This window comes from Rutidosis leptorrhynchoides, chromosome 5, assembly GCF_046630445.1.
Source record: "Rutidosis leptorrhynchoides isolate AG116_Rl617_1_P2 chromosome 5, CSIRO_AGI_Rlap_v1, whole genome shotgun sequence".
Taxonomy (NCBI): Eukaryota; Viridiplantae; Streptophyta; class Magnoliopsida; order Asterales; family Asteraceae; genus Rutidosis; species Rutidosis leptorrhynchoides.
Window position 1 is genome coordinate 393,968,563 of NC_092337.1, and position 26,324 is coordinate 393,994,886.

The 26,324-nt window shown below is 35.4% G+C and overlaps 1 non-coding gene and 1 pseudogene across 1 annotated transcript; one reads left to right on the forward strand and one right to left on the reverse strand.

Moving 5' to 3' along the window:
• The first annotated feature begins 666 nt into the window (after window positions 1-666).
• On the forward strand, window positions 667-24,797 carry LOC139847317 (cytochrome P450 CYP72A219-like; annotated as a pseudogene).
• LOC139851135 (small nucleolar RNA R71) lies at window positions 10,251-10,357 on the reverse strand. The gene has a single exon (XR_011760495.1). It is a non-coding gene; the product is annotated as a small nucleolar RNA R71 (small nucleolar RNA).
• Window positions 24,798-26,324: the final 1,527 nt, after the last annotated feature.

Genomic DNA, 26,324 nt, shown 5'->3' on the forward strand with positions numbered 1-26,324 from the left:
GATAAGGTTGTTGTGGGAGTAGTAAATGAGCTCCCCAAAACTGATCTAGGCTATTAAATTCGGCCCCAAAGTGAAATTACACAATTGCCCTCAAAATATCTATTTTAAAAAGAAGAAAGGAATCTGTCGCAGACAGATGGCGCGGCACGCCACCTAGCCGCGCGGCGCGCGACCTCCCAGTTCAGCATCTTTTCTCTTTTTAATTATGTGCAACCAAAACCCCAAAACTGAGTAACTTGTATACACACATGTACACTACAATTATTCGGGTCTTACACGAATTGTCCCGGGGAAGGTTTTACCGACCCGTATTCAGGACCCAGGTCCGACCGCCTGCCCCTCTGTATGGTATAAGGTTCAGATCCCTCTAATGCGGTTCGGGTTTCCTGCCCGAAAGCGCGTGCATGCGTGGCAAATTAGAATATTCGATGCCAACAAATTATCTTAAAAAAAAAAAAAAAAAAAAAAAAAAGGGCGGTAACCAATATTTACTCCACATCTTAAAAACATTAATTTAAAAGATAAACATTAAACAATTACCTAACTCAAACTAGAGGGACTTTAAAGTGAAAATTATTATCTATAAATAAACCAGCTTCAATTTATCATATTCACAAATCAACAAAATAATTTCTAACCTCGATTATTTCACTGAGGTTGAAATCAATGGAGCCAGTAAGCTTAGTTGGTATAAATGGAGTGATCACTGTGTGTTGTGTAGTAGCAGTTATATATGCATGGAGATTATTCAATTGGGTTTGGTTAAAGCCAAAATCAATGGAAAAATATCTTAGAGATCAAGGTTTGAATGGTAATCCATATAAGTTTTTACATGGAGATGTTAAAGAGATGGTAAAGATGACGTCACAAGCTAGACTCAAACCCATTAAAATCACCGACAATATACTTCCGCGTGTCATGCCGTTTATCTATACATCTGCTAAAACTCATGGTACGTACGGGTTTTGTGCATCTATTGAGCTTGATGAAAAAAAAAAAAAAAAACAACAAATCAATAAAAGGGATAAGATTATCTTGTTAATTTTATATAAATCAATAAATATTTGAAATCACGTTAAAATTTGATTGAATCTAAATACAGATTTCATTTCTTATTCTAGTTAGTAATGAGTAAGTAACTGAAGTTCTGTAAAGGTTAAAGGAGTTCAAATTTCCTTTTTTTTTTCCAGCAAAGATGGAACACGTATATTAATCAACACCTTCATCAAATCAATGAAGGCAACAAATACAATGAGAATCGTCCGACTTGTACAAAAGAAATTTAAGCCGAACGACGTAAAAACCGGGATTGCAATTATGAAACTGCCATACAATTATACTTGCTAGCTAAACCAACTGTGAGCATGAAAGTGAAAAAATGATATCAAAAAGATTATGAAAGAAGTCGCGATCATAAAAAATAGTCTTGATTATCTCAATATCTTAAAAATGAGATCTTTTAAACAACGATATCCATTTGCTCTCTGGAGGCGGCTTTGTTGTCTCTTGGGCCAAAACACTTAAACTAATTTTTAGTGCTTCTGCACTTGCTTTTGCTTTTTTCACCTTCCATTGCCAGCTTGCATTCTTTTCCATATCTTGAGGAGGATGACTAACAACGACATACATAGATGTAATTCCATCACCAGGGACATCACATAAACTATTCCTGCGTTCTCCAATTGTTTTATTGTTCTCCAATGCTTTTCCACCACTTAAAAACTTTATATCTTTAAATGTCCTTGGATCATTAGCCTTATCTTTAGGCCATTGAGAAAATATGCTTTCTTTCAAAGTTGCAACACTTGCAGATGATGGAAAACCTTTCGGATCGATATCTTGTAACTCTGAGAAGCTATATAAAGATGGTCCTGATTAAAATCAATACCATCAAAGATGATACATATTCTGTACTCTGAAAAGCTTAAATCTTTGAAAATGGATAGACTCTTAGCTGATTTCCAGTCACCGTCGTCTCTTGAATTGCTAGAAATTGAATATGAGAATGATAGACCAAATCGCCCGCCATGTGACCTTTATTTATGTTACCTAGGCCGCGGGTGTTCCATGAGGCTAACCTCATGCTTTCGACAATCTTTTTGGCAACTCCTCGGCCGCCAACTTGTCCATAACACTAGCAAACTTTAATAACTCTTCCTTAAATGAACCATTACCATTTTGCTTTTTGTTTGATTCGACCCCATCGAAAACTTGAACTAAATGAGTTTCGGGCCCCTTATTTTTGCTATAACGTATTTCACTTATAGTGTCAAAAGGAGGGGACTTAATATTTGAGTTAGAGGTTTGTGCACCTTGAACAGTGGCGTCTAGTGTATCACTAGGCTGTTGGGAACGAAGTTCATTCTTTGAATTAATATTGGCACCTCTTTTTCTAATTTCACCACATACTTTGTTGCAAGAGGAGTCACCACAATCCCTTAAATTTTGATCAGTACCATGAGTATTTTTGGAAGTTGTTTGATCAGAATAGGTAATGGGCTTAATAGGTTTAGTTTTGGGCTCAAGTTCATGTGTACTGGTGGGGAGTGGAGGAAAATTTGACACTCCTAAGTCAACTCTATTATTTTTAGATGCATGAACAAGGTCAGAATGATAAGTAGACTCAACATTGTCAACATTAGCTAAATAATTCCCTTATTAGAAGAGAAAGGAGATATGATATTTTTAAACTTACTTCCCATGCTTTCTTAATGAGCCATACCCTTGTCCTCCTTTTCTAGTGTAAGATTCTTTTCTTCACTTGTCTTATTACCCTTATTAGAAGAGAGAGGAGTATTGAATAATTCCCTTGTTCCCAATGCAACCGAATTAGACAACTCCTGACTTGAATCTGTTACCGGAATAGAACCTTTTCTGGAGACATCGTCTGCCGGAACCACAACAATTTCCGGTGAAGAACAAACATCATCATTTTCTTTAGCTTCATTGACTCTCTTTCCATTTAACATCGATTCAGCCCTCTCCAACCTTTGAATTACCATATTGTGCAATTCAATTTCTTCATCTGTGATAACTTCCAAAGCAGTTTTCACATTCACTTCACGTACCCAGATTCTACATGAACTATTTGAAGAAACCTTGACTTGTACATATTATTTAATTGGGGCAGGATCAAAAAGTTCGGCCATTACAAATAAAGATTCAGCGTTCTTTAATTGGGAGGATTTAGAATCAACATGAATTACTTCACCTCCTATATCTCCAATAATGAGATTCAAGGAATCTATAGAGGAACATTCAACCGGGCACCCTCGGATTTCAAGAAGAACAAATCTTGAGAATTTGAGAGCACGTTGTTGCATAGGTTAAACTTTAAGAAATTCTAAACTGCTTAGTGTCGAGCCTGAATTGATTCTTTTGTAACTTTCTGAATCCCTACACTCGACAATAACTCCATAGCTTCCCCACGATATGATAGAATTAATGGACGCTTTTCTTGATTTCAACCAGTTAAACAGTTTTTCAGCTTAGATTGGGTATTTATCAACTATCATGGCTGCCATCTTCATCCTGTTTTGCACATCTTGCTCAACAGTTAACAGGATTTCCGTCTTCTTCTTGTCGGAATTAAATGAAGCCGTACTTTGTTGATAATCCCTAACAATCAAATCTGATTTAGCGTACCCCACTGAGAGATACCTACCATAAAAATTTGCCTTATTCATGGTACTTATAGCAGTAGAAGCAGCGTCAGTATTCACAAACTTGATGAAAAGAAAAGTTCTGCCGTGTTTCCATCCAAAACCTTTTATCGGACCAAATGACTTAAAAGCGTTGTTAATGTTTGCTAAGCTTGTTGATTTTGTGATTCCGCCAACGAAAATAGTGGATTTAGGGGAGAATGATGATTGATTTGGGCGGAAACCCAAATTTGGTTTAGGGTGATTTTTGGTGAATTGTTGCAAAACTGCTGGATTGATCGGAATTGAATTCGGAAACGAAGGTTTAAAGTGGCGATTGGTATTCATGGTTGAGAATAAGCAGATGAAGGCGTTTGATCGGAAATCTTGCTGATGGGTTGAATAGATCGGAGAAAGATAAATCTAGAATTCAACTTGGCACAAAACCCACCCATATTAGCCCATAACCCAACCCATTTAAGAAAATGCAGCCACAGAGTACATGCCTTGGAGCTTGGATACCAACAGCAATAAAAGGAATCAAAGTAAGCACATTTGCAATTCTCTCACGAAGATGTCTATCGGAGTTCAAATTTCTTATAGTTTTGAATAGATTATTTGAGGTGGTTCCATTGATGATAACTAATAACTAAAGAAAATTAAAGCAAATCACCCTCTTAGAACTCGGTGACTGTTTTGAGGTCAAACGTAGGAGAAAAATCGTGTAACTCGAAGTTAAAGGGACATGGACAGGGATTAAATTTATCACCTTTGTTTTATGCTGCATGTCCCCAACTACTCTTCAAGATCAATGGTCATAAAAAAAGTCATACGAGTTAGTGGGCAAGCGGGTTGCTTTCGGATCAAACGAGTTTGTTTAGGGTTGATTACGAGTTAGCTCGTTGATTTTGGATTCACGATTTAGAACTAAAATAAGAATTCTTCTACTCTAATTTCAAGTTGGGAGGTTTCATGTGAGTGGGTTGATGCGTTTAAAATATCAATCATAACCTATTAATTTTTGGCTTAATTTTGGGGTAGCCTTCTACTTGTCCCGAGAATTTCGACCCAATTTCCACCCGTAGTTTTATCTATCCACCCGAATGTCCCTTTAGTCACGAGTTAGTGATTTTCCTCTCCGATGTCATCAACGTCGGTGGGGCCTCCACATGTTTGCTTTTACCCTTTTTTTACTGTTATTCATTCCCACATGGCATGTGTAGCCTATCATTCCCATAAATGTTTGTCAATTGCGTCGCTATGTTTACAAACAACATTGTACCCGGTGTTACATCGGATATAGAATGAGATTGTGAGTCCCTTAAAAGTCTAAAGCGGTGACTAACTAATATATCTCAACATGGTTTTAATTGAAACCTAAAGATGCCCGGTTAGTCCGCTACTTTAGTTTGAAGGGGTGATAGTCTCTCGAGGCGTGAAGGCACACACGGCTCGGGCATCTTTTAGAGCTGCTTTGGGGTCGTTACAATTAGTATCATAGCCATAGCCTCTCGGGGTGTGACGGGCGTACGACTCGTACATCTCTTAGGGTATCTTTAGAGGTGTGACAGACACATGACCCGTGCATCTCTTGAGATATGGATCCTGACTATTGATTATGTTTTGGCCTGAAGAGAACTTCAGGAGTTTAAGTGGGGGACTTTGTTCAATGTCATTTCATTTGGTCCCCTAGGTGCCTTTTTCGCACTTAGCTGTAAGCGTTTCAAGTAGATAAAATCATAAAAATGAATGGGGGAGGAGCGAGATGCGCTAGCCTATAACATTTTTTAGCATCTAGCTACCGTCTAACGCTTTGTAACACCCCGTCTCACACTGGGAAGAGAATGAAATTGTGAATCCCATAAAATTCTAAAATAGTATCTAACTTATATCTTTTACCATGGGTTTTGGTTGGAACCTGGAGATTCCCAGTTAGTACACTACTTTAATTTTGAGGGGCGCTAGTCTCTCGATGTGTGACGGGCATGCATCTCATGCATCTCTTGGGGTTGGTTTTGCTTTGAGGGCCTATTCAAACATAATAAGATCTCACATTCCAAGTTGGTAGAACTATAATTCTTTTTGAAATGAATGGCAGGTAATAATTTCTTTACTTGGGTGGGGCCTAGACCTTTGGTGCATGTGACGGAACCTGCATTAATACGAGATATTTTGGGTAATTATCATCAGTTTCAAAAGCAAAAAGGAGGAAATCCATTTACAAAGTTGCTAGGAAGTAGGAACAGAGATTGCGGATGCTGAAGGCGAAATATGGGCAAAGCATAGAAAAATCATCAATCCTGCATTCCATGTTGAAAAACTCAAGGTATAATCATGTATTTTTTAACTTTATGGATCTATAATTGAAATGACCACATACCCACAACCGAAAAACGACAAATTTTTTTTATAAGACAAATAGATGCGGCGCATCTTTGGTGCAACTTATTTTTTTTACACCTTAAAACTCATTTTGCCCCATTTCAGGCAACCCATTTCGACACCTGTTACTAGCAAGACATAAAACACTACAGATTTATCATTTAACATAACAACAACTTGCATACATCAAATTCAAGTTTTACGTAAACAATTTAGACCTAATATCAAATTAGCCATTTATACGAAAATGACAACGGATATCAAGAGCATGTTTATTGTGACATATCAATCCTGGCCAAAGGCATCTATCAAAAGTGTCTAGCAAATCTTCCTACATCCAAAGCAATCTTCCTAATTGTAAGCTATCCCTCCAGCTTACCTTTTTCCTTGTCCGCGCCCGTATCTATAGAAACATTTAACAATAACGAGTAAGCTAACGCTTAGTGAGTACAGATTAGTATACACACATATATATAACATCAACAAGCACACAGTTACACCTTACATGCACACAACTCATGCGTTGAGGTTTTAAGTTCATTTTGACCCGTTTACCTTGCGCAAGGTTATTACCGCACTTAGCTTGCCACATAGGCATCACTTAGCTCGCCACTTAGGCCACACATAGCTTACCTCGCCACTTAGGCCATCCCAACCCATGCCGCCACCAAGGCCCTCAATTCCCGCCACTAAGTCCTTCATCACTCGTTCAACACATTATTATTCGACTCAATACAATCAACACAACATACACTATGTATCACATAGATAGTAAACAAACCTCATTCGCATTCATAAACATATAAACAATTATATTGAAATCTCAACACACATACTTACACTGATAGTGCTCCAAATGAACATATATTTAGGCACAATATCCTTCCAATATGTAAAGCTTTTAGTTGTAATTGTTCTATTTTTATGTAATATTCGTTTAAATAAATAAGTGCGAAGACAAAAGAAGAAAACGACGATTTAAAGAAGCAAATGACCAAAAAGCTTAAATGTACAAGATACAATTCAAGTGGTTCAATTTATTGATGAGAAACGTCTCAAAATTACAAGAGTACGAGCCGCAAAACGCAAAGTACAAGATATTAAATTATACGAAAGGACGTTCGAAAAACCGGAACCGGGACCTGAGCCAACTATCAACGCGCGACGCAACGGAGCTAAAATTACAAGTCAACTATGCACAAGAATATAATATAATATTTAAATAATTATATAAATTATTTATATATTATATATTATATTAAATAACGTCGACAAACTAGCAAACAAAAAATATGTGAGCTGGATCTGACGGTCATGCGATCGCATGGGAAATAGGCATAAAACTCATGCGAGTGCATGAGCCCATGCGAGTGCATGAGATTTGCACTAAAATCTCATGCGACCTCATGAGTTACTGTAGCAGGCCACATTCTATAAATTCAACATTTTTCAGACGAGTTATACACAAAAAATCAATCTCTCTTCTCTATGTAATATATTTATATTATAATTTTAATTTTAATTTTAATTTAATATTAATAATAAATTATGATTTAGTTAGGTTATTGTAAGAAATGTTTTACGGGTTTTAAAGTCGGAACTCTGCCCGTGTAACGCTACGCGATTAATCACCACTGTAAGCTATGTTCTTCCTTTTTAAATTAATGTCTCGTAACTAAGTTATTATTATGCTTATTTGAGCCGAAGTAATCGTGATGTTGGACTAAAATATTAAGACGGGGTTATTAGATTTTGTACCATAATTAAGGTTTAGACAAAAGACCGACACTTGTGGACATTGGACTATGACTATTAATAGACAGGGGGTATTGTCTAATTGAATGATAACTCATTAGAATCTGTCGAACTTATCTTCAAATTAGTTAATCTAATAATTATTAAAATGATTATGTATGTCCTATTTAGTGACGTTTATACGACATCTTTTACGATCATTTAATTAATTATTCGGGTTGGGTAATTGATTATTCATTCTGATCAAGTGGGTAAATTAATATTCATATCTTATTAAAATAGGGGTGGATTACATACAAGGGTAATTGGTGTAATTGTTACAAAGTATTAAAACCTTGGATTATACGCAGTCGATAACCTGGTGTAATCATTAAACAAAGTATTAAAACCTTATTACAGTTCGAATCCCTAATTAGTTGGAATATTTGACTTCGAGAATAAGGTTAATTTGACGAGCATTTTATAATTATGACCGATGGACTATTATGGACAAAAACCAGATAGGTATCAAATAAATCCAGGACAAAGGACAATTAACCCAGATAAATAAATTAAAATAAAAACGTCAAACATCATGATTACGGAAGTTTAAATAAGCATAATACTTTTATTTCATATTTCATCGTACCTTTATTTACTGTCATTTTAATTACTGCAATTTACTTTATCGCAATTTAAATTTTGTCATTTATATTATCGTCATTTATCTTTACGCTTAAAATATAAAATCGACAAACCGGTCATTAAACGGTAAAAACCCCCTTTTAAAATAATATTACTATATATAATTATATATATTTTATATAAATATAGTTGTTAAAATATAGCGTTAAACTCAGCTAGCTCCCTGTGGAACGAATCGGACTTACTAAAAACTACACTACTCTAAGATTAGGTACACTGTCTATAGTGTTGTAGCAAGGTTTAGGTATATCCCATTCAATAAATAAATAAATAACTTGTGTAAAATTGTATCGTATTTAATAGTATTTCGCAATAAAAATTAATAGTATTACGTACACCTCCGCTCGCACATCAAGTTTTTGGCGCCGCTGCCGGGGACTCGGTGAAACGCTATATTTAAAAAACATATATTTTTATAAAAATTGTATTTTCATAACTTTAAGTTTTATATTTCGTATCTTTTTTATCGTTTATTCATAATATTTGTATTTTTACCGTTCGTAATTAGTTCTAAACTTAGTTTTTGCCGTAGTTATTTTATATTCCAAGATTTTTAGGCTTTGCCGTAAAATCCCTTAAGTGCTTTTTCTTTAGATTAAGATTTAGGCGCTTTAGAATTTTACAACGTCTCTTATCGCTTTAATATTTAATAAATTTTAGAGCCTTTTTAAGTTATTGCCGTTTTGGATTTAGAATTTATTTTAAGCTTTAATACATTTAGACGCAAGTTTTAATTTTTAGTTTTTAGGCTTTTAAGTTTCGACGCTTTACTTTCTTATTTTTGTTTTTTGACGGTTTGTTTTTCGACTTCTTATTTTTCGACGCGCTTTTTCTTTTTCATTTCTACGCTCTAATTTTTAGGACATAGAATTTTCTTTATTTTCTTTATTTTTCGACGAAAAATTATTTTAAGCGGTTAAATTGATAGACATCCAAATTTTCTGGTTCGTAGTAATAGTTGGATTTGTTAGTGGCGAGTTGTGGGCTTCCGATTTAAAGGGTCCTGGCTACCTGCTGCATCTATTGGCTATTCGAAACGTGGGCAAAATCAGAAAAGTCTATTAATTTGATAACTTATATAATTTTTATTTTTATAACTTATAGGATATTCAGTGAATGCACCGAGCAAAACGTTCACCACCTTTCATACGTTCACCACCTGTAACTCGATCAAGACATCTAGCTAATATTGTCACCGTTGATTTTTCTTTAGAATCGTCATCTAGTCGACCAAGTATTCCAATTCAAATTTTCGATAATCCATTTTTTGAACCCGACTTCACAATTAAGAACCCGGAGGATATTCAAGGACAATTCCAAGATCCAGAACCACTAATCATTCCTCCTGAACCACACACCATTAAATCAGAATCCTCCAGTGATTCGTATTCAACAAATTCAATTATGGAAGTAACGGAACCTCTAAGTATGGAAGACCGAATGAGAGCCACACGTACGGGCCAAGGTCACGCCATTATTAAGCCAGACATTAATGCGCCAGATTATGAAATCAAGGGACAAATCCTACACATGGTAACTAATCAATGCCAATATAGTGGTACGCTAAAAGAAGATCCAAACGAACATCTTCAAACCTTTAATAGGATTTGTACTCTATTCAAAATCAGAGAAGTTGAGGATGAACAGATCTATCTCATGTTGTTTCCCTGAACTTTAAAGGGAGAAGCCAAAGATTGGTTAGAATCGTTACCTGAAGGGGAGATTGACACATGGGATGTCTTAGTTGAAAATTTTCTTAAACAATTCTTTCCGGCATCTAAAGCTGTAAGACTTCAAGGAGAAATTGTTACGTTCTCGCAAAAGCCAAATGAAACATTATATGAGGCTTGGACAAGATTCGAAAAGTTGTTGAGAGGATGTCCTCAACACGGTTTAGACACTTATCAAATAGTACAAATATTCTACCAAGGTGTCGACGTTGCTACACGAAAAGACATCGATATAGCAGCTGGTGGTTCCATTATGAAGAAAACCGCAACTGAAGCTTACAAAATCATTGATAACACTGCCTCCCACTCTCATGAGTGGCACCAAGAAAAAGATATCTTTCGTTCATCTAAAGCGGCTAAAGCCGATTCTAGCCATGACTTTGATTCCATTTCCGCAAAAATAGATGCTTTCGAGAGACGAATGGAAAAGATGACTAAAGATATTCACGCAATACAAATCAGTTGTGAGCAATGCGGTGGACCACACTTAATGAAAGATTGTCACATTGAGCAAACGATGGAACAACGTGAGAATGTTTCCTACATGAACCAAGGCCTGGAAATAATTATCAGAATAATTATCAACCGCCAAGGCCAAACTTCAATCGAAATCAAAACATTCTTTACAATTCAAAGTGACTCAACAATAACTCATATAACCAACAAGGTCCGAATAACCAACCAACTCAAAACAACACTTTCAATCAACAAAGACCTGGCTTGTATAAACCACCTCAACAAACCGAAGAGAAAAAGCCAACTCTGAAAGAAATGATGGCAAAGCTAGTGGAATCTTAAACACAATTTATTACATCTAAAACCCAAATAAATGAGAGGTTTGATCAATCATTAAGAACTCAACAAGCTTCCATTTTGAATCTAGAAAAACACGTAGGTACTCTTGCTAGCATGATGAGTGAGAGGGAACAAGGAAAGCTACCGAGTAATACTGAAGTAAATCCTCGGAATGAGAATGTTAATATGGTTTCAACGAATTCTGAAAAACCAGCATCAGAAGATGGAAAGGTTTTAGATGTGAGTAACAATGAAGAAGTTACACCACCACCACCACCCGAGTATGTAAAACCAGTGGTGGAACCATACAGACCACCCATCCTGTTTCCAAGAAAAGGAGTTGAGTATGAGCAAGTAATAGGTAATAAAGTTTGTGATACCTCTGGAAAGAAAAAGAAGAATAAGAAAGTACAAGAAACAAAAACCGTAAAAGTAAACCCGATGAAGATAGTTCCACCAAAACCTCTACCCAGGTTGGGTGATCCGGGTGAATTTATTGTTCCTTGTCTACTTAGTGATTGTGTCATGTATGATGCACTAGCAGATTTAGGTGCGAGTGTGAGTGTTATGCCTCTTTCATTATACAAGAGATTAGGAGTAGGTGAGTTAAGTCCAACAGAGATGAGTGTTCGACTCTTTGATCAAACCATTAGGCACCCAGTTGGAATTGCTGACAACCTACCCGTTCAAGTGGGTAATTTAACCTTTTTAGTCGAATTTATTGTCATTGACATAGAAGAGGACTCAAACATTCCTCTAATTTTAGGACGACCATTCTTAGCGTCCACCGAGGCGTTCATTAATGTAAGAGAGGGTAGAATGAAACTTAGTGATGGTGAAAAATCGATCACCTTTGTGAGTCGAAAGTCTAAATCTCCACCAACCAAAACCGTTGAACCAACAAAAACGATTGGTAAGAACCATGTTGTTTTACCAACTCCAACGGTAGTGCTTAACAATAATAAAACGCCTAAGTGTGGGGAAGATGAAGTAACACCTAATGATGACATGATAACAAAGAACCCCGTTGTTGATACGAAATTAAATGACTCCGTTATTAACAGTTCAATGAAGAAACTTATTAAACGGATTCACGATGCTAGAACCAAGGGAAACTTTAAATTATGTAACCGGTTAGTATCTAATCTATCGCCTAAAGAAAATGCGAAACTAGTTGAATTTGTGGATATTACACAGGAATCCGACCAATGGCTTAAAGCAAAAGTCACAGATATGCAAGTTGATTATAGTCCAAAAGTAATTGACAATGAAGTTAATCACAATTTCGACATCACAGCTACCTAAGTGTGGGGAGATTCAAATGTTCTAAAAAGAAAACGTTGTCTAAAGTTAGTTGTTCTGTTCTCGTGTAGTTCCGAGAATGGAATCCGATTGGTCTTTTCTGCTAGCAGACACTAAAGAACTAGTTTTCTTTCCCCCATTCTAAATTTTTGTTTTGTAGGTTTTGTATGAAATTAATATGCATTTTTAAATTTAAGTTTTTTTGTGATTTTAAAAACGAAAATTACTTTATTTCATTAAGTTTAAAATATGATTTCTAAAATTCATCGTAAGTTGAAGACTAGGTCATAGAACCGAAATTGCTTTACCCGAGGGCGGGGCGAAAAATTTTGTTATCATTATTTTTAATTTTATTGATCTAAAGTATACCAAAAAAAATAAAAAACCCAAAAATCTTTGCTTTTAAAACAATCGCTTCAAAAACGACAAATTTTAAATTTTATCGAGGGACGGACTAGGTAAACATACCGAAACTACCTAAAGTAAAAGGAAACAAAATTTTAAAAAATTATTCATTTAAATTATTTTAATAAATAAAGGGTTTTATAAAAATAAATAAATATATATATTATATATATGTTTGTAGTTTATCTTATGTACAAAACATGGTAAAACAGCGTATTTTCAAAGACTGACATTAAAGTTCAGCAAAAGCTATTAATTTTGACGACAAGACGCAAAATATCAAATGTGATATAAAATAATATGTTTGCAAACTCGGTATTTTTAATCACTTTTCTACACTAATCACTCTCATGAATTTATAATTATAGTTCGATTTCATGCAAATGAGGGCATTGCATGATCTCAAGTGTGGGGAAGGGTTATAAATTCTCTCGGGTTTACACTTAGTTTATTTGCCAAATTTTGTGAAAATTTGAAAATTTTTTAATAAAATGAATTCAAAATCATGTTTATACATATTTATGAACGATAAAACTAGGTGATAATACTGAAATTATTGTTACCTCGGAGAGAACATAAATGGAGAAACAACTCAAAACGTCAGAATTCATTTAAAATGGAATAGAGGAGAATAAAAAGGCAAAGAAAAAAAATAAATAAAAGCTAAGTGTGGGAAGAATTTACCAAGTTATTTAAAACACATATCACATATGTTTGTACAAGATTATTACAAGTACTTTTGTTTTGGACGATTTTAATCAGTTTTACCTAATTTACTGTAATATATTTGAAAGAAAGATGGATCTGCACAATGAATCAATTCCATCATTAAAAGAAAGTAAAATCTTCCGAAAAAGACACGCGCTTCTTGATTTAGATCAGGAAGTTGTCGTCCAGACCAGCTGTAGGTTGACGAAAAATCTAAAAAAGTCATCTCTAAAATCAGCAGGAAATCCATGGACCTCAGCATCAAACAGGGTCGCCAAGTGGTCAGACTTATTCTAACCATGAGAGGATCTGTCTCGTAAAATGGGGAGGGCGCCGTGCAAATTAGTTTGATAAGACTAATGAATCAGACCCCCATAAAGGATAATCTCCTTAAAGATCAAAAATCAGCTTTTAAGTATGATATTACTCAATACTTGAGATTGACTTTAAAGATTGAGAATTACAAACTCATGGAATTCAATGATATCTAAACTCGAGCTTGAACTAGAAAATATTTTGATCAAAATTAAAACCGATTTGTTTTCTGAAAACCTATTTTCAATGCGTTCATTACCATTGAACGTAAAATCCTAAGAATTCACCAGAATACATTAGGTCACCTGAATCAAATCGGGTGTCAACCGTAAGAACGATGGTTGCATAGCATGGTCGAAGACATGACCTTGTGCCAGACCGAAAAAACTATAGGGTGATCTTTACTATTGCTCCTATAAAGAATAGTAATTGCATCCGACACGTTTTTGACCATAATTATCTGCATGTCACGGGACATTGCCTTAACAGTTGCTTGTTCAACGCTTTCCTTTACAACCGGACGGTAGTTTACCGAAAGGTAATATACGGAGCAAGTATACTGGACGTGTGCTTTCCTAATACAAGGTTAGCAAGTGGGTGACACAAAACCAAAAGTTTTTGAGCTAAAATTTTCAAAACTGAAACCCACAAAACCCACAAAAATATTTTGCAAACACCGGTGAAGGGTTATTCCGGAAAACTTATCTAGGGTAAAAGCTAGAATGAATTTTTAAAAGATCAAATATTTTCATAAAGATCCAATTTCCTTAAAGGATCTAAATTTTCATAGTCATGTGGGACTGTAAACCACATCGTTACTATCATTGTTTGTACCGCCGTATCAAAATCACTGATGTATAAAGTATGAGAATAAAAAAAAGTGATTCGAGTGAAGTGTGATTTTATTTTAAGTTCTATATTGCTTGAGGACAAGCAACGTTCAAGTGTGGGGATATTTGATAGTGCTCCAAATGAACATATATTTAGGCACAATATCCTTCTAATATGTAAAGCTTTTAGTTGTAATTGTTCTATTTTTATGTAATATTCGTTTAAATAAATAAGTGCGAAGACAAAAGAAGAAAACGACGATTTAAAGAAGCAAATGACCAAAAAGCTTAAATGTACAAGATACAATTCAAGTGGTTCAATTTATTGATGAGAAACGTCTCAAAATTACAAGAGTACGAGCCGCAAAACGCAAAGTACAAGATATTAAATTATACGAAAGGACGTTCGAAAAATCGGAACCGGGACCTGAGCCAACTATCAACGCGCGACGCAACGGAGCTAAAATTACAAGTCAACTATGCACAAGAATATAATATAATATTTAAATAATTATATAAATTATTTATATATTATATATTATATTAAATAACGTCGACAAACTAGCAAATAAAAAATATGTGAGCTGGATCTGACGGCCATGCGATCGCATGGGAAATAGGAATAAAACTCATGCGAGTGCATGAGCCCATGCGAGTGCATGAGATTTGCACTAATATCTCATGCGACCGCATGAGTTACTGTAGCAGGCCACATTCTATAAATTCAGCATTTTTCGGACGAGTTATACACAAAAAATCAATCTCTCTTCTCTATGTAATATATTTATATTATAATTTTAATTTTAATTTAAGATTAATAATAAATTATGGTTTAGTTGGGTTATTGTAAGAAATGTTTTACGGGTTTTAAAGTCGGAACTCTGCCCGTGTAACGCTACGCGATTAATCACCACTGTAAGCTATGTTCTTCCTTTTTAAATTAATGTCTCGTAACTAAGTTATTATTATGCTTATTTGAGCCGAAGTAATCGTGATGTTGGACTAAAATATTAAGACGGGGTTATTAGATTTTGTACCATAATTAAGGTTTGGACAAAAGATCGACACTTGTGGACATTGGACTATGACTATTAATAGATAGGAGGTATTGTCTAATCGAATGATAACTCATTAGAATCTGTCGAACCTATCTTCAAATTAGTTAATCTAATAATTATTAAAATGATTATGTATGTCCTATTTAGTGACGTTTATACGACATCTTTTACGATCATTTAATTAATTATTCGGGTTGGGTAATTGATTATTTATTCTGATCAAGTGGGTAAATTAATATTCATATCTTATTAAAATATGGGTGGATTACATACAAGGGTAATTGGTGTAATTGTTAACAAAGTATTAAAACCTTGGATTATACGCAATCGATAACCTGGTGTAATCATTAAATAAAGTATTAAAACCTTGTTACAGTTCGAATCCCTAATTTGTTGGAATATTTGACTTCGGGAATAAGGTTAATTTGACGAACATTTTATAATTATGACCGATGGACTATTATGGACAAAAACCAGATAGGTATCAAATAAATCCATGTCAAAGGACAATTAACTCAGATAAATAAATTAAAAATCAAAACGTCAAACATCATGATTACGGAAGTTTAAATAAGCATAATACTTTTATTTCATATTTCATCGTACCTTTATTTACTGTCATTTTAATTACTGCAATTAATTTATCGCAATTTAAATTTTGTCATTTATATTATCGTCATTTATCTTTACGCTTAAAATATAAAATCGACAAACCGGTCATTAAACGGTAAAAACTCACTTTTAAAATAATATTACTATATATAATTATATATATTTTATATAAATATAGTTGTTAAAATATAGCGTTAAACTCAGCTAGCTCCCTGTGGAACGAACCGGACTTACTAAAAACTACACTACTCTACGATTAGGTACACTGCCTATAGTGTTGTAGTAAGGTTTAGGTATATCCCATTCAATAAATAAATAAATAACTTGTGTAAAATTGTATCGTATTTAATAGTATTTCGCAGTAAAAATTAATAGTATTACGTACACATCCGCTCGCACATCATACACCTTCAAAACACTTGGTCACAAAAAGTGTATCTTCACATTCTCATAACACTAAAAGCATAACAAACATTACATACAAGTTTATACACAACTTGTACTCACCCCGATTTTCAAGTTCACTAGCTACTCTTGTTACAAAATTTCCGTGGTGATTCCACACAAGCACCTAATCATGAAACACAAACAATATCATACATTTTTTAACATTAATAAACTATCTACATATTTGTCCACTCTTGAAGAACACACCTACCTATTAATCTATAAGATTACCTATCAGCTTGTATTTGGCTAGCAATTCATTTCTACCCAAAATTTCATAAAAATATTAACTTTTAGATTTCCTCATAAATTAACACACGACTCTTAATCAATTTCATTAAAATGCATAGATGGATACTCATCATTTTCTATTAATTAAGCATCATTAGAACTAACTTTTCTTGTTTAGTCAACCCAATAAACCACCATTAATCTTTAATCCCAATTGCTTAAGAAATACTCCTAATCAATTAAATAGTGTTTCACTAACTGATCACTATTAATTCACATTTTCGGACACATGCACACATATATACCCACTTACTTTCAAAGCACCCTTTTAAGCTAAAACCCGTTATAAATTTCAAGAATCACCATTTACCCCATTTATTGGTGAAATTTCATGTAAGAAGTTTTATATATAACTTTAATCTCATTTCTCTATCATCTAACTACTTTATATCACCAATACATTAATTTAGTAAAAGGGACAATTACCTCAATTAGGGTTCATGAGCCCCAAATTTTAAAATTCACCAAGAACAAGAAATTGACGATAAATCTGCTAGGCTTGAGAGGAAGGATTCTTAAGTGAATGAAGTTAAAGATTAAGGTGAAATTGAATTTTTGAAAATGAAACTCCAGTTCTGTACGTCGCCACCAACACCACACCAAATCCTTAATTTAAGTTTATAATAAAATAACATGAAAGCTAGAAGAAGCATACACAGCAACATATATATTTATATTTGTAATATTCACACTTTTAACCATCTTCATATTTTTCTTAACAAGTAAGGTCCCAAAGTCTAACTTTACCATTAACCAACCCCATTATTATAAACTTTAAATGATTCATTACAACAATTTATACCTTAATAATATTGGGGTGTTACAATAATGCTAATTACCTCAAATGTACCCAATTACAAGCTTGAAAACATGATTTCATTTTTTGATTTGTAGCACATGTTACCCGCCTTTAACATTAGCTATAGTGAGATGATATCCAAATGGGAAAGACTAACGAAAGGCGGATCAAGTGAAGTGGACATTTATCCTGATCTCCAAAAATATACTAGTGATGTAATTTCACGCACATCTTTTGCTAGCAGTTACGAGGAAGGAAGGATGATATTTGAACTTCAAAAAGAACAAGAAGACCTCGTTTTAAAGGCTGCTCAATCATTGTATATTTCCAGGATCTCAGTGAGATAATTTATCACTAGACTTTTAGTTATATTAACAACGAAAGGGTGTATTACTTGTATTTGATTCATGATGTTGTAGATTCTTGCCGACAAAGAGCAATAGAAGGATGATGGAAATTGATTCAAAAGTGAATGGTTCAATAAAGAAAATAATTAATAAGCGTTTAAATACGATGATAACAGGGGAATGTAGTAAAGAGGATTTGTTGGGACTATTGTTAGATTCAAATGACAAAGAAATCAAACAACAAGGGAATGCCAATTTCGGACTCAACCTTGATGAAGTCATTGAAAATTGCAAAGTTTTTTACTCTGATGGCCAAGACACTATCGCAAATTTGCTTGTTTGGACGATGATTATGTTGAGTCACCACACGAATTGGCAAGATCGTGCTAGAGATGAAGTTATAAGAATGTTCAAAGAAAGGAAACCAGATGTTGATGGACTAAATCATCTAAAGATTGTAAGTTTTAGATGCTCATATATTTAATAAATCATATATTAACTTACTAACCGAAGCATGTAACACAAATTAATAGATCCGTTTAATTTTTATTTTGAAAGGCAAACTCACACACGTATAAGCGATTTTTTAATACAAATATATACATGTCCACCCCTGGACTTGCATCCTCAAGCTTTTGATTGAAGATTTGAAAGGGTCATTTTAATACCGCTAGACCATTTGCCCTTTGATAATACATCTGTTTAACTAACTTGTGGCTATTGACTTGTAGATCAATATGATCCTCCATGAGGTACTTAGGTTATTCCCAGCAAGTACAGCGTTGGGACGGATGATGATGAGAAAATGGTCACAACGGACAATCTACAAAGCGGAAACAAACCCGTTTGACCAATACTTTCCCGACCCGTATGAACCCGTGAGGATGCTAACAAACAAGCTATACCACAATCATCACAAATCAGTCCCAATTCTGTCCTAAATCAGTAAATACGAAATAAATAAGCACACACAATACACACGAGACTTTTTACGTGGAAAACCCCTCAAAATCGAGAGTAAAAACCACGGGACTCGTAAGCCACTTAAATTCCACTATCATCAACAAAGAGAGCAATACAATAATCCTTCTCTAGATCAACTAGAGGCATACAACATCATCATACTCTTGAACAACAATAATCAACAAGTATATGAAACAATTTAAAGACAAAAGAGGAAATTCGTCACCCAATAATCTGCTCTCTGTTCCAGCAGCAAAATCACGAGCTACAGACCTCTTTAGACGAATTCAACGGTTGAAAATGTTGGCACTGATGTCAGGAGGACACAGCCCAAAAATGAAGAAGATTCAACGGTCGGATCTCCGGGGATCGTCTCTTTTATGGACTGCTGTAGCTAAAAAACGGAAATTGGGGTTTTCTCCCTTTTTCTTAAAACTCTCTGATCTCTCTCTTAATGAAAAATGGATCTGCACTTGGAGTTCAAAATGCCTAGAATACTTGACCAAGTCAACAAGCATTTGGGCCTATTTTTGTTGGGCTTGGGCCATTACTTTCACATAAATGGAAACAAAATAATAAACCCAACAAATCTCCCCCTTTCCAATTATGTGGAAGAGTTCGCCATCCCGGCGATCGAGCAACATACCTTGAGCTTCTCACTTGCTAAAGCCTTTGTGAACATGTCAGAACCATTATCATCGGTATGAACTTTATCAAGTTCAAACAAACCATCTTCAAGACGTTCTCTAATCCAATGATACCTCACATCAATATGTTTTGTCCGCTTATGGTACATAGAATTTCTAGCTAAATGAATCGCACTCTCATTATCACAAAGAACCACATATCGTGATTGCTTAAACCCAAGATCTTGTAGAAACCTTTTCATCCACAATAGTTCTTCGCACGCTTCTGTTGCTGCCATATACTCAGCCTCGGTTGTAGACAATGCAACACACTTTTGTAACCTTGATTGCCATGAAACTGCTCCCCCTGCGAAAGTCATCAAATATCCAGAAGTGAATTTCATGTTATCTTTGTTTCCTGCCATATCTGAGTCTGTATAACCAACAAGCACCGGCTCTCCATTTTCGAATGTGATACCTAACTTTGAAGTACCTCGTAAGTATCTCATAATCCATTTAACCGCTTCCCAATGCTTCTTACCCGGATTTGACATAAACCGACTAACAACACTTACCGCATGAGCTATATCTGGCCTAGTACACACCGTAGCATACATCAAGCTACCAACTGCTGACGCATATGGAACTATATTCATCTCCTCAACATCCTCCTTTGAAGTAGGACAATCTCTTTCTGTTAGCTTAAAGTTGTTTGTAAGAGGGGAACTAACCACTTTAGCATTCTTCATGTTCAATCTACTTAGCACCTTTTCAATGTATTGCTCTTGTGATATATGTAACGTCTTAGCACCTCTATCTCTAGAAATTCGAATGCCAAGAATCTGTTTTGCTGGCCCCAAGTCTTTCATAGCAAAAGACTTGCTCAATTCTCGCTTCAACTGCGCAATTCTTTTAATATTTTTACCAACAATCAACATATCATCAACGTATAACAACAATATGATGAAATCATCATCACCAAACCTCTGAAAGAAAACACAATGATCTGAAGTTGTCTTTCGGTAGCCTTGCTTTCCTATAACCGACTCAAACTTCTTATACCACTGTCTCGGTGCTTGCTTCAACCCATATAAACTTTTCTGAAGTCTACAAACATAATTTTCTTTACCCTTAACCCGAAAACCTTCAGGTTGCATCATGTAGATTTCCTTATCCAAATCACCGTGAAGAAAAGCAGTCTTGACATCCATCTGTTCAACCTCAAGATCAAGACTAGCAGCTAATCCAAGAACCACTCGAATAGATCCCATCTTCACAACCGGTGAGAAAATCTCATCAAAATCAATACCCTTTTTCTGGCTGAATCCTTTAACGACTAACCTAGCTTTGTACCTTGGTTGTGAAGTAAGCTCATCTGTCTTCACTTTGAATACCCATTTGTTTCTCAAAGCTCTCTTGCCTTTAGGTAACTTCACCAGCTCATAAGTATTGTTCTCATGCAAGGAATTCATCTCATCTTGCATAGCTTCACCCCACTCTTTCTTATGCTCATCTTTCATTGCTTCTGAATAACATTCTGGCTCTCCCCCATCAGTAACTAATACATACTCATCAGCAGAATATCTAACAGAAGGATGACGGTCTCGGGTAGACCGCCTAAGTGGGACAAATGGGGGCACATCTGGTACTGGAATCTCTACCTGCTCCGGAGCATAATCATCATCAGTACCATGTTCATCATTATGAACATCATCTCCAACATGTTGTGGAGTAACTGGATCCAAATCAACAAGATCAGCACTAGGTTGAGGAACTGAATCTGTCATATCAACATCTTTTAACATCCGATCTTCTGTAAATACAACATCTCGGCTTCGTACGAGTTTCTTCTGAACTGGATCATATAACCTGTACCCAAAATCATCTTCACCATAGCCGAGGAATACACATGGCTTAGTCTTCATATCAAGCTTTGACCTCTCATCTTTGGGAACATGAACAAAAGCTTTACATCCAAAAACTCGTAAATGACGGTAAGAAACATCTTTGCCGCTCCAAACCCTGTTAGGAACATCAAAATGCAAAGGAACACAAGGGGTTAGATTAATAATATGAACTGCCGTATTTAAAGCCTCACCCCAAAAGGAATCGGACAACCCTGCATGTGAAAGCAAACATCTAACTCTCTCAACCAAAGTTCTGTTCATCCTCTCTGCTAAGCCATTCAACTGAGGTGCCTTTGGCGGAGTCTTTTGATGCCGAATACCATTCTCCTTACAATAAGCATCAAATCTGCCAATGTATTCACCGCCATTATCAGTCCGAATACACTTGAGTTTCTTCCCCGTTTGCCTTTCAACTAGTGTATGAAATTCCTTAAACTTTTCAAATACTTGATCCTTTGACTTTAAGGTATAAACCCACACCTTCCTGGAATGATCATCGATGAATGTAACAAAGTAGGAACATCCACCAAGTGTCCTAGTCTTCATAGGCCCACAAACATCCGAATGAACTAGATCAAGTATGTTCTCCATTCGAAAAGGAGAATGACTCTTAAACGCAACTCTGGTCTGTTTCCCTGCCAAACAGTGAGAACACTTACTCAAATCAATACCACTAACACCCGACAACACATTCTTCTTGAACAAGATAGACATCCCCTTTTCACTCATGTGGCCAAGTCTTTTATGCCACAACTCAGTAGAATCAACATTGTCCACTGCGTTAACAATGTTCTGGATGATCTTCGGACGCGTGATGTATAATGTTGAGTCTTTCTTGCCTCTTCCCACTATCATAGAACCAAGAGTTAGTTTCCAAATACCATTACCAAAACCGTTATAATAACCATCATCATCAAGAATGCCTGTTGAAATAACATTAAGTCTCATATCCGGAACATGTTTTACATTATGCAAAACTAACTCCATTCCCGTGTCAAATTTCAAACAAACATCTCCAATACCAACGATCTTTGATAACTCGGCATTACCCATCCTAGCAAATCCATAGTCACCTGGAGTGTAAGATGAGAAGTGATCTCTACAAATTGCAACATGACATGTAGCACCACTATCAACAATCCAACTCGTGTCATCATGAGTAAGATTGATCATATCATAATCAATACAAACAAAGAACTCATCTGTGATAGCGTTAACTTCAACCTTATCATCATCACCACCATCACTTTTCTTTTGTTTATTCTTGTCATATGCCTTTTTCTTCTCATTCTTCAACTTTGGACAATACCACTTTGTGTGCCCCTTTTCATGACAATTATAACACTCAACGTTAGCAAATTTGCCTTTGCGTGAGCTGCTACGATGATTGCCCCTTTTACCCTGACCTCTACTATGACTTCTCCCCCGCGTTTCTGTGACCAAGATATCTGACTGTGAAGAGGAACCTTGTGACTTTCTTCTCATCTCTTCATTCAAAATACTACCCTTAGCCAATTCCATGGTGATAGTACCATTCGGTGCAGAGTTGGACAAAGATGTCCTAAAAGTCTCCCAAGAGTCCGGTAATGTACCAAGTAACCAGAGACCCTGAATCTCATCCTCAAACTTGATACCCATACCTGCAAGCTGATTTATAATACCCTGATATGCATTTAGGTGATCTGTAATAGGAGTCCCATCATGATACTTCAAAGCCATCATCTGCTTAATTAAGAACAACTTGTTATTCCCAGTCTTTCGTTCATATAACTGCTCAAGCTTTTTCCATAAGGCTTTAGCATCAGTCTCCCCAGTAATATGATTCACAACATTATCATCAACCCACTGCCGAATATACCCACACACTTGTCTATGCAAAATTTTCCATTGAGCATCAGATTTTTCCTCAGGTTTATCCTCAGTAAAAACAGGCAAATAATAATCTTTCACATAAAGAAGATCCTCCATTTTACCTTTCCAAACATGATAATTTGAACCATTTAAACTAATCATTTTACTTGTATTAGCTTCCATCTTTCACACAAGTCAAATCAAATAACCTAGCTCTGATACCAATTTGATGAGAAAATGGTCACAACGGACAATCTACAAAGCGGAAACAAACCCGTTTGACCAATACTTTCCCGACCCGTATGAATCCGTGAGGATGCTAACAAACAAGCTATACCACAATCATCACAAATCAGTCCCAATTCTGCCCTAAATCAGTAAATACGAAATAAATAAGCACACACAATACACACGAGACTTTTTACGTGGAAAACCCCTCAAAATCGAGAGTAAAAACCACGGGACTCGTAAGCCACTTAAATTCCACTATCATCAACAAAGAGAGCAATACAATAATCCTTCTCTAGATCAACTAGAGGCATACAACATCATCATACTCTTGAACAACAATAATCAACAAGTATATGAAACAATTTAAAGACAAAAGAGGAAATTCGTCACCCAATAATCTGCTCTCTGTTCCAGCAGCAAAATCACGAGCTACAGACCTCTTTAGACGAATTCAACGGTTGAAAATGTTGGCACTGATGTCAGGAGGACACAGCCCAAAAATGAAGAAGATTCAACGGTCGGATCTCCGGGGATCGTCTCTTTTATGGACTGCTGTAGCTAAAAAACGGAAATTGGGGTTTTCTCCCTTTTTCTTAAAACTCTCTGATCTCTCTCTTAATGAAAAATGGATCTGCACTTGGAGTTCAAAATGCCTAGAATGCTTGACCAAGTCAACAAGCATTTGGGCCTATTTTTGTTGGGCTTGGGCCATTACTTTCACATAAATGGAAACAAAATAATAAACCCAACAGATGATACATGAAGAAACTAAACTGGGGAACACAACGTTACCTGCTGGGTCCTACTTATTGTTGCACAAGATGCTTTTGCATCGTGACCCAAATATTTGGGGTAATGATGCAAATGAGTTCAAACCTGAGCGATTTGCCGAAGGTGTGTCAAAGGCAACCAAGCAACAACTTTAGTACTTTCCATTCGGAGGTGGTCCACGTATATGTATTGCACAAAATTTTGCAATGTTAGAAGCAAAAATGGCGCTTGTTATGATTCTACGACGTTTCTCCTTTGAGCTTTCGCCTTCGTACTCTCATGCTCCACATAACATTGTGACTTTGCAACCTCAGTTTGGCGCTCAGTTGATTTTGACAGAAATTTAGTGATAAGTATATGTACTATTGTTTGTGTTTTAAATTTCTTGATGTGTAAAACATCGTGGTGTGTAGCAACTACAATATAAGTTTGTATTAAAACATTTGTGTGTTTCATTTTGATATTGCATGAGAGAATTAGATTGTATAAAATGGCTACATGTGATGGAAATAATAATTTAGAGAGCTACGGAAATTATTCTTAATGAATCTAATGTAGTATGATCGACCGTCTTTAACGTTTTAACAAAATTACGTGGACATTTTTTGTGGTTTGTCCCAAATCACTAGTTTGATCTGTCTCTAAGTTGTTTTTACATGGACAGTCGTTATGGTTTACAAATTTTGCGTGGACAATACGTGCGACTACGGGCTTAAAAAACATTTACACCTCTCACAATATATATGTATGTGATGGTAAATTCAGCAGGCGCATGTGAGGGTAGTTAGTATTTTTTTTAATGTCCGTTAGTTTCTGTTACTGTCCGTTAGTCGCTGTTACCGTTAACACAAAACACGAGGTTTGTGTATGTAAGAAGAAAAGTTTAGGGACCTAATTAGTAAAAAAAAATGATAGTAATTAAATAGCTATTTTTACTTTTATCACAAGCAATTTACTTACTTTTCGATTCAGCAAACATTAACCAACTTTCCCCGTCTTTCTGGCCAGACGACATATCGTGTGTTACTATGTTATACATTTGAACTATCTTGTAATAAAGTGTCTATGTTATTTAAATTGAGTGTGATGATTATAAACAAAAATAATGAAGTTTTTTACTGGTCTCAAAGATCGAGACGCGATGAAGGATGATCCAGACACAATTGAGAAGTGTGTATCGAGTGAATTAACATGGCATGTCACTACTGATAAATGTCACGTTGACCAATGGCGGGACTTGAATCCGAATACATATGGGGCGGGTTTAAAAATTTAATAAATTTTTCATTGCCGATATGGGTAAACACTAAAAAAAACCTTAATTTTCGCTAATTTTTTTTTTGGTGTAACTTTTTTTTTCGTTAAATTCAGGTGGGGTGGATATCTGTTTTGAGTAACAGTGTAACACTATGTTCCGCCCCAGACGTTGACAGAAAGCATAGATACTGAATGAGATAAGTATATGAAAATGCATTCAACTTTCACTAAATTTCTATTGTATGAATCCAACTTTCAGATCTCCTATTGTATGCATTCAACTTTTAAATATGTACTATTGTACGCAATTCATGACTTACTCATCAGGTAACAAGTTACCAAAGTAATTTTTAACGTAGTTAGTCCCTCAAAATAACGAAATCAAAATAAAATCAATTTATCTAACGAAATTATAACCAAGCTATATCCTCTTCCTCTTCATCACTCTTCATCAACTTCATTTCTCTTTTTTACAAATCTCACAATAAATTTATTTGTAGTGACCCGAACTTTTCCATGTTTATATATATTAATTGAGATTGATATTTACATGATTAAATGTTTCCAACATGTTAAGCAATCAAACTTGTTAAGACTTGATTAATTGAAATATGTTT